Consider the following 9,493-nt stretch of genomic DNA (forward strand, 5'->3'; position numbering starts at 1 on the left):
ACAGTTTGATCATAGCGTAGAAAGAAACACTGGTAGTGCTCTATTAAATGAGGATGAGTCTGGAAAAATAAACTATGAATTAGCAAATCCTGGAAAGTATTCTAGTGTTGAAAATATATCCCAAAGAGCAAGGATGTTTCCCATTAGAGATTCCAGTCAGTCAAATGAAAAGATATATTAAGTTCACAAGGTTCATATATAACCAAGGGACCATTTGCACAGGATAGAAAACAAAGTGGGCAGTGCTTTTCTAGAAGGTATTTCACCAAGAGCACAAAAGCTGGAGTAATCATAGTCTGCTCTGTTATTCACCTATGTTTGACAGTATGTACTGCAAGACATGTTGGCTCTCTGCTGACCATATGTCTTCCACATGCAATGCAGCAAGGGCCAGAGGTGTTAGAGACTGACATAATTTAACTGAAAGGGCAGATATTCACAGAACTTTACATTTGCCCTTAAATGCATGCCTAGTATTCCTGCAGTGGAGATTACATGGCACTAGTATTAACAAAGATCACAGAAAAGAAATCAAGAAAACAAAGAACATCTGGAGGCAAGTACTTGGGTGTCTCATCAATGTGACTTCAACAATAACACTATGTAACCTCACTTCCAGGGGACACAGAGAGGTTTTAGGTGATGTTAGCAATGGAAATTTTTCAGTCAATGAATTCTTGGGTAATATAATCCAGTGCTGAAACAGCTAATTAATAAACCAAAAAATTCTGTTCAGTATTTAAAGGATCACATTCAGAATGATATCACTAAATTACTGTCAAAATTTGTTAGAGAGAGAGAATTGAAGAAATCAGTAGACCATTTTTCTCTGTTATTAATACAAGCCAAGATATTGCAAAAATTGACCAGCTAAGTCAAGTTTTTTCTTATGCAACAGTAGAAGCCAATTATGTGAATATAGCAATTGGTGTGAAAATTAATGTGGCTTTTCCGGAATTTCATGAAATATCTGATCAAAGTGGTGCTGTTCTTGAACAGGAAATTGTGGACTACATCAAAGGAAAAGGGTTGGACACATCAAAATGTTGCAGTCAAGAATATAATGGGACTGCAAATACAAGCAGTGTTTATTCCAGAGTGCAAGCAAGAAAATCTATGAGAGAACGGAATGGAGAATACGTACACTGTGTTGCCTGTAGTTTGAACCTTACACTTAATGGCTGTGCTCAGGGAATACTGGAAATAAAATGTTTTTATGAGGTGACTGAAAGAGTCTACACTTTCTTTAGATGTAGCATAAAGCAACAGACCATGTTATCTGAATTAGCTTCTGTCTTAAATCTTGCCAGTAACATTACTGTGAAGAGACCATGTCCATTATGCTTGTCCTTAAGAAACAAAATGGTAATTGCTTTGTCATTTTGCTATGTGGATACAATGAAGGTGCTTTCCAGAATAATTCTCCTGAGCGAAAAGGTCAATGAACATAGCAAAGCTTCGAATTAAAAGGAAAAATCTTAGGAACTTTCAATTGTGTATTTCTGGTGTGTTCCAAACAACAATTCTGGAACTGTAAGCTCTGTCGCTAGGTGCCTACAATCTAACAGCATATGTTTAACAGAGCTGCAACATCACTTTGCAGTGTAATAGAGTCACTTATGTTGTTTCAAAATAATTTCAAAGAAGCCAAATTAAACACCATTAGGATGTCAGAAGAGTGGGGTTTGGAAGTTAAGTTTGAATTGAACTGAGGAAAGAAAATGAAAAAATGCTTTGATGAATTATGCAAGACTGAAAGATTGAATGATGCTAAGAGATATTTCAAAGTTAATGTGTCCAGTGATTGTCTGAATATCATTTTAGCCCAGTTGTCAAGTCATTTCCATAGTTTGGATGCAGTTGTTCCAAAGTTTAATGTAATTCTACTGAAGAAACTTGCAACAGCAACTGATGAAGAGCTGAACAAAGAAGCTTAAAAGCTAGTGAAACAATACAACAGGGACTTTTCTGTTGCCTTGCCTGGACAATTACTTGCATGTCTAACAGAAATGTTGAAGTTACTTACAGTGGAAGATTTGGCTAAAGTATTAATTGTTGATCACAGTGCTTTATCATCAAGGTTTTCTGAAGTATATATGGCAATTGAGATGTTTATAACACTCCCCAGAACAATATCAGGTGCTGAACGTTCTTTCTTGAACTCAGAATAATTAAGAATTAACTGCACAGCACAATGGGTCAAGAAAAGCTTTGTGGATTAGTAGTATTGTCTATTGGAAAGGAGAGGGCTAGGAAACATAGCTCAGACCAGATTATTGATGAATTTGCAGACAGAAATGCACAAAAGATAAAGTTGTAGTAATAGTATTGAGTGGAGTGGAGTATAACTATTATTTTACTAGGCAGGCAAGGTTTTTTGGGTAGATGTGATATCTTTTACTAAACCAACTTAGTAGTTGGAAAAAAGTTCTAGCAAGCTTTTGGGGGCAGTCACCCTTCTTCAGGCATAGGGTTTAGGGGAGACGCTGTTTCCCCTAGCGCCCCCTGGCATGACAAGGAACAATGGACACAAGTTATTAGAGAGTAGATTTAGATTAGACATCCGCAAGAACTACTTCACAGTTAGGGCAGCTAGGAGCTGGAACCAAGGGAAGTGGTGCTGGCTTCTACCCTGGGGATCTTTAAGAAGAGGCTTGATGACTACCTGGCTGGACTCATTTGAGTCCAGTCTTTTTCTCCTGCCCAGGCAGGGGGTCGGGCTTGAAGATCTACATGGTCCCTTCCGACCCTACTTCTATGATTCTATGATTATCAAATGCATATTTTTCTCCAGTTAGAAATAGGCAAGACGATTTACCAATAGGCTAGGAGCCTAGGGCTGTATCATTCCGTGTGAGATGGAAGCAAAAACAAATATTACTTCACTGGGATGTGTTAAAAACCATCTCAGGGCTCTGAAATAGGAGCTTTGGGACCAGGAGCCATTAAGAGACAGCAGAATTTCACAAGAAAGGCTAACTGGGCTGGTGGGATGTCAAGCCCAGTAAAACGAAGAGGGGTTGGTAAACACTCCTGGAATGACAATTTTAGACGCGAGACGGTAGATGACAAATAGCCATTAAGTCAATTGGGTCCTTCAGCGCCGCCTGACTAGAAAACCTGCTGTCGCTGCCAAGCAGCTGGCTTTCATCTCGGGGTGGGGCAGGGATCAAAGGGGTGCGCGAGGGCTGGGGTGCACCCTCCTGCACCGGCACACCGGCAATGCCCGTGGGAGGGAGGCAAAGGCAGTGAGTGGCACTCTCGAGCAGGGGCCGGGAAACTAGGACCACTGACAGCTCCGCCTCGTGCCCGGGGGCCGGGACAGGGCTTGCGGAGTTGCTGCCCTTTTTCAACGCTCCTCTGGCGAGGGAGCAGTGCCGGGGCTCTGAACCTCCCCTGGGGAGACGTCTAGGTCTGAAACCTCGGCCTCGGGGAGCGGGGCCCCTCACGGCCCCCGTGCTGGGGAAGGGAAGGAGCCGCCCGGGTGGCTGACGGTCCAGAGAGATGCCCGCAGCCTGCCCCGCTCCGGTTTGGCGCAGAGGCAGGGAAGAGCCCGAGCTCCCCCCGGGCAGACCCGCAGGACGCAGCCCCGCGCGCCCGCCCCCGGGGAAGGGGCTCGGGAGTCCCCGCGGGGGGAGCCCTTACCGTAATGCCCCGAATGCCCGCGCCCGTGACTTCCCTCCGCTGTCCCGCACCTCTCTGCGCCTGGGAGCCGCATCCTCCTCTCCATCCCCATCCCCTCCACGCCCAGCCGCGCCCTGCCTCCCGGCTGGGAAACAGGCGGGCCCCTGCTCTTGCCCCCTTTCCCCGCCCCTCTGCCCTTGCTCAGCCGCCCGGGGCATTCCCCGCCACTCAGCGGGAGGAAGCGGACAGGCTGTTCCTGCAGGTCCCCGGCTACAGGGACGGGCCCGTCTTTCCTGAGCTCCCGAGAAGTAAGAGGAGAGTCCCCCCCGGGCCTTCGGGGGCCGAGCCCCGGCGCGGAGCCTCTCTGCGGCGACAGCGCTGCAGGCCCCCAGCGGGGCGGGGCGGGGCAGCGAGCACGGGGCGCGCGGGCTGATTGAGCACAACTCTTGTGAACTCTGCAGGGAGGTGACCCCAAAGGCTAGCCCAGCAGCTCTCCCAGCTCTACAGCTGGTCCCATAAAACCTATCACAACCCCCCCCCCCGAGCAAAACCTCCCCCCAAAAACAACAACAACAAAACCACAACAAAAACAAACCTTGCCTCTCATACACCCCCTGGACCATCCCGGCTACATAACACTCCGTGGGCGCATTCAGGACTTGGAAAAGGGGGTGCAGATGGTCAGGTGCATTACATATAAAACAGCATATCATCCCATATAAAGCATCACCTATCAAACAACAGATTTTTCGCCAGTGAAAAAGAAACTAGCAGCTTTGCTGACAAGCTAGGAGTCCAGGGCTGTATTATTCAGTTTAGGATAGAGGCAAAAACAAACAGAACTTCATTGGAGCGAGGCAAAAGCAATCTGCAGGGCGGTGAACTGGAAGCTGCATGACTAGCAGCAGCTACCAAACAGCAGAATTGCAGAACAAAGGACAGCTTGATTGGTGGAACATCAAGCCCAGTAAAAAGGAGAGAAGGTGGTTTACAGCTGTGGAATGAGTTTAGAAGAGATCAGGTAGATTGCTATGAGCCGGGAAGTCAATCGACTCCCTCAGCACTGCCTGACTTGTAATGCTTCTGCCACTGCCGGCAGTTGGTCTTAAACTTTGGGTGGAGCAGGGATCAAAGGTGTAAGTGCCCCAATACACCCGCACTGGATCTGCCCCTGCAACACCCTACCCTACAATGAAGACAAGCTCCTCGGTGCTCACAAACTCCGGACACAGGTTTGGCCAGGCCAGACAGTTTATCAGAAGAAGTACTACGGAAGCCTTTCCATCATCCTCGTGTGTACACCAGAAGCGGAAGCTATATAAAAACTAACTTAAAATACTATTTATGCTCATTATGATATTCAGCCATCATGCCTTCAATACAAAAATGGTATATGGCTCTGGATATATATTGGAAACATACTGTTTTCAAGACAGGGACTTGAATGAATGTTAAATATTGGAGGTGAGTCAGTATTTTTTTTCCCATTGACTTAGTATTGAAACAATATCCCATCACAAAGCCTTGTGCTGTAAAGCTGTGTACCACTGGTGAGGCTGTTTTTCCAAAAGTGGCTTCCTGCCCTTGCTGCTTATTCATAAACCTAAGGCTTCTCTGCAAAAGAACAACTGATCTGGATCAAGGCAAATCTGAGGAATTGCATTCTATCCATTTATGTTTTTATATCACACCTACAGGACTGTCTAACCTCCCCTTACAGTTTCACATAGGTATAGTATCAGTTCTAGAGAGCTTTCATACCTTATACCTTTAAGATATGTTGTGTAAGTGTAACCAGACTGGGATATTAACAACATGCATCCTTATTCTATCAACACATTTTAGTTTCTTCAATAAAATAGTTATCTAAATAGAGAAATTGTTCCACTCTGATATTTCTAATATATCAATGCTAAATGTTCTAGTCGTGTGCTCTACTTGTCCCATTTAAATATAGAATTACAATTTAATCTCGTTTCTGTCCACAGCCCTGATGACTTTGCTGGTACCTGATAAATTAATTACATTAATTACAAGGAAATGCCCTGCTGAGATTTCTGCTGCTACAATTATGCAAATAATATGATGAATGATGTTGGTTCATCTTGGAATGTATAGAACAACTGGATTGCACAGAAGCAAAGTATGTCACACCAATAAAGATGTAAAAGTTAATGGCAATAATTATATGCATTGACAAACCATGAAAACCCTTTATTGTTCCAAGAAGTGATCACAAATGACATGTGTTGACATGTCTTGGCAGGTTCCAAATAGAAGCATTGGGTGTGCTATACCTGTTCTGAAACAGAAGTTTAGGGTTCATGATTATCAGTTTAGGTCCTTTTTCTTCATAATCTTTTATTTGAGGAGAGATTATTGCTAGTGAAGATTTGTAAGAATACCACGCAGAAGCTAGTATCTGTTCTTATACTTCAAGATGACACCAAGTACACTTTACTACTTTTGATTTGTGAATATTCCGTCATCCCAGACTAATTATTGTGCACACTATGGTGACAAAGGAAAAAAAATCAAGTTTTTTCTGTAAAGGAAATTTAATATATTTAATAATGAGAACTCTATATCTCACTAGGGTGAACTGTATCTTTATAGCTCCATCCAGCTTGTGTCTCTACCCATGTCAAAAGTAGAATACAGTTCCATCTCAAGGTCCATTGAAGTCAATGGGAAACTCCTTTTCAGCAACCTTTAACTAAGGCTTCTGTGGCAGGCCACTGTTGGTACATGCCACTTTAAGACTGGAGCCAAGCAGCCAGCAGGTGCTTGATTGCAGTGGCCATTTTAGATCTCTGGCTGCCCATATAAACAGGGCAGTTTGCTACTAACAGGCCAGGTAAAAACATTGGCTACAAGGCTACTTGGAATATCCTGGAGCTAAGGGCAGGAACTGTAGGGGATGATTTGGAGGCTTCTGGTCCTGGACATGACCTAAAACTGCACCCTGCCAGGAATGGGTGGCCTGGTGGGGCGCTCAGTGGTGCTGGAGCCCCCAGGAACTGCCAGGCCAGTTATCAGGCTGGTGAAAGGTGAGCAGGGGTGCCTTAACCCTAGCCTTCACCTTTGGGTGGGTTATGTAACATTGGAGGTAGTGGGGCCAGGCACAGCTGTGGCTGCCTGAGCCATGTGGGGTGTAGGACCCTGAGGAAAGGTAGCTGGGGCCAGGCATGACTATGGCCGCCTGAGCCCAACCAGGGAGGGAAGCCCTGTAGCCCCAGTGAAGGGGGTGGTGTGGAGCCCCAGTGGAGGGGAGTAGGCCTAGGTATGTCTCTGGATGCCTGAGGCTGTAGTTTGGGCCAGAGGCTGATTAAGGGGGACTCTATCTGAGAGAGAGGGGCAAGTCTTGACCCTGGTACAATCCTCCACTGCTGGGAGGCTGAGTGTGGGTCAGAAAGAAGAGCTATAGGTGAGCACAATGACCTGTAGCTCCAGGGGGAGAGTAAGAGTCCTCATGAGACCCTGGAGCACTAGTTGTGGTATAGGATAAGAATGCACCGGTGAGGGGTGGCCCTAGAAAGGGGGCAGAGGAGGGACCCCAGTGCAGGGAGAAAACCAGAGGGCTGGGAGCCCAGTATGTCTCTGTGTATAGAGTTTCCCCAGAAGGGGCCAGGGCAACCTTAAACCTGGTTGGGTAATTGGCTGACTACTACCCCAGTGAGGGTTGCAGGAGAGACCCAAAATATGGTATATCTGCCCCTCAAGGTATGAGCTAGCTAAAGCCTATGGCCGAAGGGGCTGCTCCAAGACGGCGCAAGGCAGTATAAGTTGTTGACGCATGAAAGAGATCCTGTGAGAGGTCCTAGTGAGAGGAAGGTGGTATGAATGTGAGTGTCTGAGGCCTGACAATGAGGCCTAAGCCTGGTCTTTCATAGATTTCATAGATTTCATAGACATTAGGGCTGGAAGGGACCTCGGGAGATCATCAAGTCCAGCCCCCTGCCCAAAGGGCAGGAAGTCAGCTGGGGTCATAGGATCCCAGCAAGATAAGCATCCAATTTACTCTTGAAGGTGTTCAATGTAGGTGCTTGAACCACCTCCGCTGGCAGACTGTTCCAGACCTTGGGGGCTCGGACAGTAAAGAAATTCTTCCTTATGTCCAGCCTGAAACGGTCTTGCAGGAGTTTGTGACTGTTCGACCTCGTCATCCCTTGGGGCGCTCTGGTGAACAGACGTTCCCCCAGATCCTGGTGTCACCCCTGATAAACTTATAGGTGGCCATCAGATCACCCCTGAGCCTACGCTTTTCCAGGCTAAAGAGTCCCATGGCTCTCAGCCTGTCATCGTAAGATCTGTTTTCCTGACCTCTGATCATGTGCGTGGCTCTCCTCTGCTGTAGGCTGGGAGCACTGTCATCTGGATGCCATCTGTGAGGCTTGGGCTGCGGTGTAGGGGAGGAACAGAGCCATAGATAGTGCCCCCTGGCATCGGGGCAAGAATGGGCAGCCTCCTGCCTTAATATTCTAACTCATTAACAACAAGGCATGGCAGGTCAGACAGATAGTCAGGTAGCCCCATTTTAGCACAGCCTCAGAATCCTTTTTGGCTTCCCCAAGTAAGACTACCCAAGTGAAAAGCAGTTAGTTCAGTTTCCTAACATTGCACAGAGGTATTATAGATTCCAGTGTCTGTAGCTTCACATTTTTGCTATCTGTACATGTGATCCAACAATAGTTATTGGAACTTGGTGTGGGGAGGTGAATACAATTATGATCTTGGTAAATCCAATTATGACAAGGTTTGAAGGATTCTGGGAATGGCCTGAAAAGGCAACTCCAAAAAACAAACAGATACTCAAGACAACAAATACAGCTGGTTAAATTTAGCCTCTCAGTTTTAGACACATTGTCAAGGGTGTCCAACATGGCTATTGTATGAAGGAAAGCTATTGAGTTAATCTGGCACAATCTACCTTTGGTAAATCCATGTTACACTTTAATATATCTTCCTTTTTTCTCCATGCCTTTAATTGTTGTCTTTTTCAATTTATTTTCTAAAAGCTTGGATACTGTGAATGTCAAACTTAGAAGTCTAGTGTTGCCCAGTACACTCTTATCCATGTTTAAATATAGGCATTATGCTTGATATTCCATATCCATATGGCATCACCCTTGTTGACGGACTTATTAGAAGTACTTGCTACTAGACCTGCATTTTAATGTTATTATATTTTCCACATAAGAATTCTGATGATCCATAGTTTCATAGTTTCATAGTAGCTAGAGTCGGAAGGGACCTAGGTAGATCATCTAGTCCGACCCCCTGCCTTAGCAGGAAAGAGCACCGGGGTCAGATGACCCCGGCAAGGTGCTCATCTAACTTCCTTTTAAAAATCCCCAGGCTAGGAGCCTGCACCACTTCCCCTGGAAGCTGGTTCCAGGCCCTAGCCGCCCTGACTGTGAAGTAGCGCCTCCTAATATCTAATCTAAACTTACCCTCCGCCAGTTTGTGACCGTTATTCCTGGTCACTCCTGGCAGTGCACGGGGGAACAGGGACTCCCCCAATACCTGCTGATCCCCCCTGACCAGTTTGTAGCAGGCCACAAGGTCCCCCCTTAACCTTCTCTTGTGGAGGCTAAACAGGTTCAGGTCCCGTAGCCTCTCCTCATAAGGCCTGCCCTGCTGACCCCTGATCATACGAGTGGCCCTCCTCTGAACTCTTTCCATATTGTCCACGTCCCTCTTGAAGTGTGGTGCCCAGAACTGGACGCAGTACTCCAGCTGCGGCCTGACCAGTGCCGCATAGAGGGGGAGGATCACCTCCCTGGACCTGCTCGAGATGCATCTGTGGATGCATGACAGGGTACGGTTGGCCTTCTTGACTGCCTCCCCACACTGCCGGCCCATGTTC

This window comes from Crocodylus siamensis, chromosome 3 (assembly GCF_052110815.1).
Source record: "Crocodylus siamensis isolate JL-2025a chromosome 3, ASM5211081v1, whole genome shotgun sequence".
Classification (NCBI taxonomy): Eukaryota; Metazoa; Chordata; order Crocodylia; family Crocodylidae; genus Crocodylus; species Crocodylus siamensis.